The following is a 7,515-nucleotide window of genomic DNA, read 5'->3' on the forward strand; positions in this document are numbered from 1 at the left end:
ACATTCCTGGAGTGAAGTTCAGTAACCAGCCTTTCTGGAGCAGGAAGTTGTGAAGCATGTGTTTAGGCAGAAAAAGAAAATGTATGGGAAGTTAATGCCCAGAAGAGGCGGGAAAAAGGATCCAGCCATGAAGTAGAGCCCACAGAAAGACAAGGCTTGTAGACTGCCTGATGTCTCCACTTTCACTGGGCTACTCTTTAGAGAGGTATGCAGATGTATGTGGGCCAGGCTTCCAGGCTGAGACCTGCAATTCTGTGCATCTGAAGCAAGGCCAGAGGATGCTGCTTTTCCTGTGGCTACTCTTATTCCTGAGCATCCAGAACCCAAGTCTCACACAAACTAAACTTCCTTCTTTAAGTACCATTTGGCTAACCAGGAGCATGTTAGTTAATGCCAATTATTGGCATGCCAGCAACGTCTACAGATTAATATTTCAAGAATTAATGAAACCCAGCTGAGCATTAAAATGTGAACTTGGAATTGGAGACAGAGACAGACAGAGAGAACATGAAAGCTTCTCAGGAAAAGAGGAAGAGACTCATGCATCTTCCTGATACTTGGGCTTCTGAGACCAGAATCAAGTCCATACATTCCCACAGATTTGCTTATGTGGCCCTGAAAGTACACAGAGTCCCTTCCCTCTGTGATTCAAGGCACTTCAACTCCATAACAAAAACATACATGCTTAAGGTCCTGTTGTGAAAATGAGGTTCCTGAAGTGAGTTCCCAGAATGCAACCTGATCACTAAAGCATGCTGTACTGTTCCCAGGAGCAAATGGCCTTCATTCATGCAGAAAGCATCATGCCCCCACTGCTCACAGTGAAGCAACACTTAGGGCTTCCTTGCCTTTAATCTGTTTGGTTCCTTGAGCATCTCCAGAAAGCTGAATGGTCACTCTATAAGGCTGAGGTTTGGAGAGGTATGGTATTAATTATCCAACTGCTGCTATCCAAGTATCTTAAACAAACAGTCGCCCCCACCCCACCCCTTAGCTCCCTACCCCCACCTCCCAGTCCTCACACTCCAGGTAGGCTGACCACTAGGATTCCCACTGGGTTCCCACAGGTTCCCACTGGGGACCCAGAGTTTCCTGGATAATTCTAGTATCCGAGCTCTGGCTGACTTCCGCTTACTATCTAACCAGCTGCATCTCACCCACCCCTTAGCGTCCCTCAAATCCCTAAGCCTTATTTCTCCCAAGGCTTACAATTCTGTCTAGTTGGTTCCATTTCCCGACCCTTCCTCAAAACACTTCATTTATTCCCCTGCACTGGCCTTAACCTGAGCACCAAGGCCCTGCCAGGTTTGCTAAACACAGGGCTCACTTTAGGCTAAGCCCCGCGCTGGTCCACCCCCTTCCCCCGCCCCAATCCTCAGGCTCTCCCCTCCTCCTACCCCCAGGCTCCAGCCTTCCCCCTTCGTCCCTCCCAGCAGTGCTCCCAGCCTGCCTATCATCTTGCTCTAATTGTTTCCAGATTCGTGTGGGAGGTCAGGGCCCGGGAGTGCTGCTTCATGCCAAGTTTATAAACAGAGCAGTGTTTCCAGATGGCCGCTGGCTCCAGCCTGGCGAGCAGGTTGATTGGGACCAGAATAACAACAGGTGGAGCGCAGACAATGAGTTCCTTGACACATATTTACTCCCTCGGCGTTTTCTTTCCTTGCAGCCTCCACTCAATCTGCTATAGCAACCGAGGAGGACTTTCACAGCGTCAAATCGGGCGGGGACAGCGGAATGTGGAGGAAAAAAAAAGTCATTTCCCTGAAGAGAGCACAAGCTGGGGGAGGGACCAACGACCCTAGCGGACCCAGCTGTCAGCGAACTGGGGACAAGGAGGTGTCTTTCATTTGGGACGGATTCTGGGATTCTTTGAAAGGAGATGGCCAATGGGCCCAGACCCCCGTTATGAGAATCCAGGGAATGAAGGAAACAGGCTGGCCTGGCGTTTGTATCGCCAATGGCCAGGGTTTCCTCCGGGCTCAGGGTACAGAAGGCCCTTTTGAGCCCATCGAGGAACAACAGCACAGAGGCCTTCGGGTTGTGCAGAGAGCCCCCGCAGCAGCATGGCATTTGTGCCCAAAGTCCTGCAACTTAAGTCTGAGTCTCCATAGAAGAGCCTGTCCAGGCGGAATTTGAGAACTTGAGAAGGCAGTGACAGCAGGGGCAGGCTAGTGCTGGGTGGAAGGCTGAGAGTCTAAGTTTACGGTATTTCCCTTGCACTCCCCCCGCCCCCCCCCAAAAAAAAAACCCAACCTACCAGCAGAAACCAGTGTCCCTGAAAGTAAGGAACAGGGACATAAATATCAGAAGTAAGTTTTTAAGGGTCTCCAACTTAAACCTAAATTATCTCTATGTGTCTTTTGAATCTGAGTTTCTACTTATAAAATGTAACCCGACACCGGGGCTTTGAAGCTTGGGATCCACAACCAGGCTGTGCAATTTATCTGAACTGACAGACCAGGGCCTTGGAGGCCCTGCTCGTCCACCCCGCACCCCCACTCACTACACTCCACAGCACTGCTGCACTTTAAAGCATCTCCAAATGCCAGAAGTGTAAAATAAGGCCACACTTGGTATTTCTCTTAGTCAAGGCAGAATCGTTACACAGGATATTAATCCATATTTCTTTAATTACTTCACTAAATTTTTTTACAAAGCACTTATTGAGGTTTTTCTCTGAAAAGCTCCAAGTATTATACAAGGAATTCTTAAGAAAAATAAACAGGTCTTAGACTAAAGAGCAACAAAATGAGTTAGAGGGAATATATTCACAACAGGGGACATAAATGGAGCCCCTAGAGAGGGAGACAGGCAGAAAGGTTGAAACTGGTGCAGGAATCAACTCACATTCCAGCCCCATAAAGTCACTGGGCAATGGTGAAGTCAGATCCCCTCCAAGAATGTTTACCCTGAAGAAAGCATCTGTGGAAGATTCTAAAAACTTGGCGCCCTATCATTCCAATGACAGGTGCCCTGTGCAAACACTGTAGTTCCTGCCAAATTCAGAAATAATCATCTGAATATGGGCAGAGAATTACCATGCTCTTTGGGAACAAGTTCTGGCCCCCCAAATGAAATGGCAGCAGCTAAAGAAAATTCCTCTGACACTATCCTGGCCCAGTGAATACCTAGCAGTGCTGCCCTGATTCAGTGCTGTGACTGAAGGCAACTGTGCTGAAGCCAAAACAATGGTCATCCTTGCAAAATGCAAGGTTTTCCCACTTGCACTCCAACACTGAACATGAGCTGGCACTCCCAACCACAAAGCAGGAGATACGCTGGACAGCCACTACAGGTGCCAGCACAGAAACACAGTTTGTTCCTACTACTTGCAAAATGTTCAGTACAGAGTAGAATTATTTTTAGTTCCATTCACATAATGAAACATACGCTTTAAAAACAAACTTGAAATAAATGAACTTACTGATAATAGATACAGTGGAAATATTGTCAACAGTGCAGCCTTTCACAATTTCATTGACAAATGGGAAGTTTCTGGTTTGAAGTGGGTATTGAATTTTGTGGACTGCTGGGTTCACCACATATCAATTGTTTCAATCCATGTGAAGCCCAAGATGTAAAAGGGCTCAAGTTTTTGCAATTACACTGAGAAAAAAAAAAGTTGTTTTATTTTTAACAAAAGAACTTTCTTTCTCAAGCTAGAATTATTTGGACTTTTCTGTATGTAGCTTAGCTAACACGATGTGTTACCTATTGTTGATTTTTTTGGTATTCTCAGGCCAAATAATGCAGTGATGTCAGGATGCTGAAGACTTTAAGTCACTGCCTGTACACCCTACAGAGCATGCTGAAATGCTTCCGGAAACAAAACTCAGTGCCCTCAAGTCCACAGACCAAGCCAACCTTTCTGTAATGCTTAAAACACTTCTAACCAGAATTAAGGGATTTCTTCCGACCCTTTTAAACTTGGCAAGCTACTGAAGACAGAGGTGTGGAGAAGGTGAGAAATGCCATTTTCAAATCCTAAGAGAGTCAAGTAAGCAGTCCATGATGGCTTAACCAAAATTCCCTACAAAGGTCTACTTGGAGTGCCATGTTCAGGCTTCAAGAATGTGAAGTCAAAGATTTCAAAGTGTAGATGATAAGTATTGCCTTTCTACTACTCTTTTTTTCTTCTAAGCATTAACTCCTCCCAGCCACCCTTCCTATCTGCTTTGCCAAAAGTCAATCTCATTCATGAAACCTTTTCCCAGACAATGAATTGCTGCACATGGCTGGTGCATCTCATGGGTCATGAGGACCATGGGGCTGCACAGACTCCTCTGAACACTGACCCAAGCACATGCACAGTCAAGGCAGAGAGCCTGCTTGCTGTATCATATACTCTCTCCTAGCTCCTGGCACAGACTGCAGAAGGACACAAGTGAGAGATGTCTCTAAAGTAGCCCTAATCTCATTAGGAACCCCAGCTCATTTGAGTGGCATGCTCCATGGAAAGAACCAGCAATTATGCCCTCATGCTGTGCCTAAGAAAATGGCAAAGCCAATTGAAGTGATACCCCAATTCAGTCACACTACCCAGGTAATCAATCTGACTTGGCCTTACAAGGTCACTGACTTAGACACTTCCTCTTTGTAAGTTGCTGTTCCTTACATGGAATTTTAAGTGTCTGTACAGGTTTAACAGTCTTTCTTTATTCTAACCTCCAAGTATGCTTTAGTAACAGCTTAGATAAATCTATGCCATATATCTAAGCCTCCGGTGAGACTCATAAACCACCCGTCCTTTAGACTGTGGCCAAGAGGCTGATGACATACTAGGCCTTCAATCAAAACTTGTCTGACAATGACCCAAGGAAGTCCCAGGGGTGTGCAAAATGATCTGAAGAAATGCCAAAATTAGCAAAAAAGTTCTGAGTCCCACTAAGTTGTAAAATGTCAGTCCCACCTTTACTGTTCTTCAGCTGCAATGACTTTGAAACCACTGTTGTATGTGAGCAGCTGAGAAAATGTCTCTGAGAAACCAAACTGTTCTCAAACATGCACCAACCACATATATTATCCACACCACTCCATGAAAACTTTGTAGGATGCCAGTGCATTAAAGAGCATTGTCGGATCCCAACAGGTTAAACTTTTGCTAAGGATTTGACTGGACCCCATGCTATCCTACTGGGAGCTGAAGGCAGTTAACTAGCATCTTCACTGGACAGGCAAAGTAAACAGTCCTTTTAATTAAAAGGCCTGTGGCAATGTCTGACAAAGGATCACCAGGGTAAAGCTGCTCCCTAGATTGTCTTTTTTTTCCTTCTGCCTGTGACAATGAGAGCTGTGGTAATTTAACCGAAGTAACAAGAAATGCATTCACAGTATAGCAAATAGGCTTCCCACACACAACCTGTGTCCCCCTTCCTTCATGCCACTATCACTGCTCCCAAGAAACCTGCATTTATATAATATAGCATAGTCTCTTCATTAGCTCATTCTGTTTTATTTAATTAATCACTTCTTTTTATTTTTTTTAAAGACAGTCTTCCTATGTCATCCAGGTTGCATTGAGTTCACGATTCATCTGATTCTGCCTTCTGAGTATGAGTTCAAGAATATGTTACCACACACAACTGACTACTATCTTATTTTACTGATAATTTACTTTACAAACAAAAGCTGAGCCCTTGGAATGTGAAGGTTTTGATCTACACATATGAAGACCAACAACTCAGGTCTGTATAATTGACCACATCTCCTTTTCTTATTGCATGGTCTAAGAGTGAATGAATTTAAAAAAAACAAAACAAATAAGTTTTCTCACAAATCAGAACTATCTAACCATAAAATGTTTACATGGGTTCATTCCAGCTACTACTTAGAAGAAAACAAGATTTCTTTTAAAAATGTTTTTAAGTTATCTTTTCATTCAACACTGGGGAATTCTATAACCTTTCATGTTTTTCAAGAGGGAAAATATTTGGTTGGATGGATTTGAATCTCCCCAATAGAGTACTTGTCTGTCATCTCCGGTCCAGGGCCTCACTGACATTCTTTTCCTCCTAGAGTCCCTCCCACTCCACGAGCCCCAGGCAGAGGGTCAGACTCAGAGGTGAGCAAAGCTGCACAAAACTAGAAGCTGCTGGAAGTATTCTGGAATACTGGAGCTTTCCAAATGAGATTTGCTTGACATCCTTCTGTAACATCAGTCCTCTATGAGACAAACACAAGAATTTAAAATAATTAAAATCTATCTTAACACTGAAAGAAATACATGTTACAATGAAACAAAATGGTTTATTTGGAAAGGACTGAAAGTTACTTATGACCCCTTGCTTCAGATAAATATCCTTAAACATCAGGTTCTAAGATCAACAATCAATAAACTGGACCTCATGAAACTGAAAATATTCTGTAAAGCAAAGGACACTGTCATCAGAACAAAATGACAACAGGCTACAGATTGGAAAAGGATTTTCACCAACCCTATATCTGACAAAGGGCTAATATCCAGAATATTATAAAGAACACAAGAAGTTAAACAGCAACAAATCAAGTAATCCAATTAAAAAAATGGGGTTCAGAGCTAAAAGAGAATTCTCAATAGAGGAATATCAAATGGTAGAGGTAAAAGAGAATTCTCAATAGAGGAATATCAAATGGTAGAGAAACACTTAAAGAAATGCTCAACATCCTTAAGACATCAGGGAAATGCAAATAAAAATGACCTTGAGATTTCACCTTACACCCATCAGAATGGCTAATATCAAAACTCAAGTGACAACACATGCTGGAGAGGATGTGGAGAAAGGGGAATCCTCCTCCATTGCTGGTGGGAATGTAAATTTGTACAACCACTTTGGAAATCAGTCTGGTGCTTTCTCAGACAATTAGGAATAGTGGACCTCAAGATCCAGCTATACCACTCCTAGGCATATATCCAAAATATGCTCAAGTATAAAACAAAGACATTTGTTCAACCATGTTTGTAGCTGTTTCATAATAGCCAGAATCAGGAAACAGCCCAGATGTCCCTCAGCTGAGGAATGGATACAGAAATTGTGGTGCATACACACAATGGAATGCTACTCAGCAATTAAAAAAGAAAATTACAAAATTTGCAGGCACATGGTGGGAACTAGAAAAGATCATCCTGAGTGATGTATCCCAGAAGCAGAAAGACTCACATGGTGTATACTCACTTATAAATGGATATTAGACATATAATATAGGATAATCATGCTAAAATCTGTGCACCTAAAGAAGTTAAGCAAAGGAGGACCCTGGGTAAGATGCTCAATCTGATTTCAGAAATGCAAATGGGATTGACATAGGAAGAGTGTGAAAACAAGGAACAAGACAGGAGCCTACCCCAGAGGGCCTCTGAAAGACTCTAGCCAGCATGGTAATAAAGCAGATGCTGAGACACATAGCCAAATTTTGGGCAGAGTGCAGGGAATATTATGAAAGAAGGCGGGGATAGAAAGACTTGGAGGGGACTGGAGCTCTACAAGGAGAGGAAAGAAAGAAAGAAAGAAAGAAAGAAAGAAAGAAAGAAAGAAAGAA

This window comes from Psammomys obesus, unplaced genomic scaffold (genome assembly GCF_907164565.1).
Source record: "Psammomys obesus unplaced genomic scaffold, mPsaObe1.curated_primary_1811, whole genome shotgun sequence".
Taxonomy (NCBI): Eukaryota; Metazoa; Chordata; class Mammalia; order Rodentia; family Muridae; genus Psammomys; species Psammomys obesus.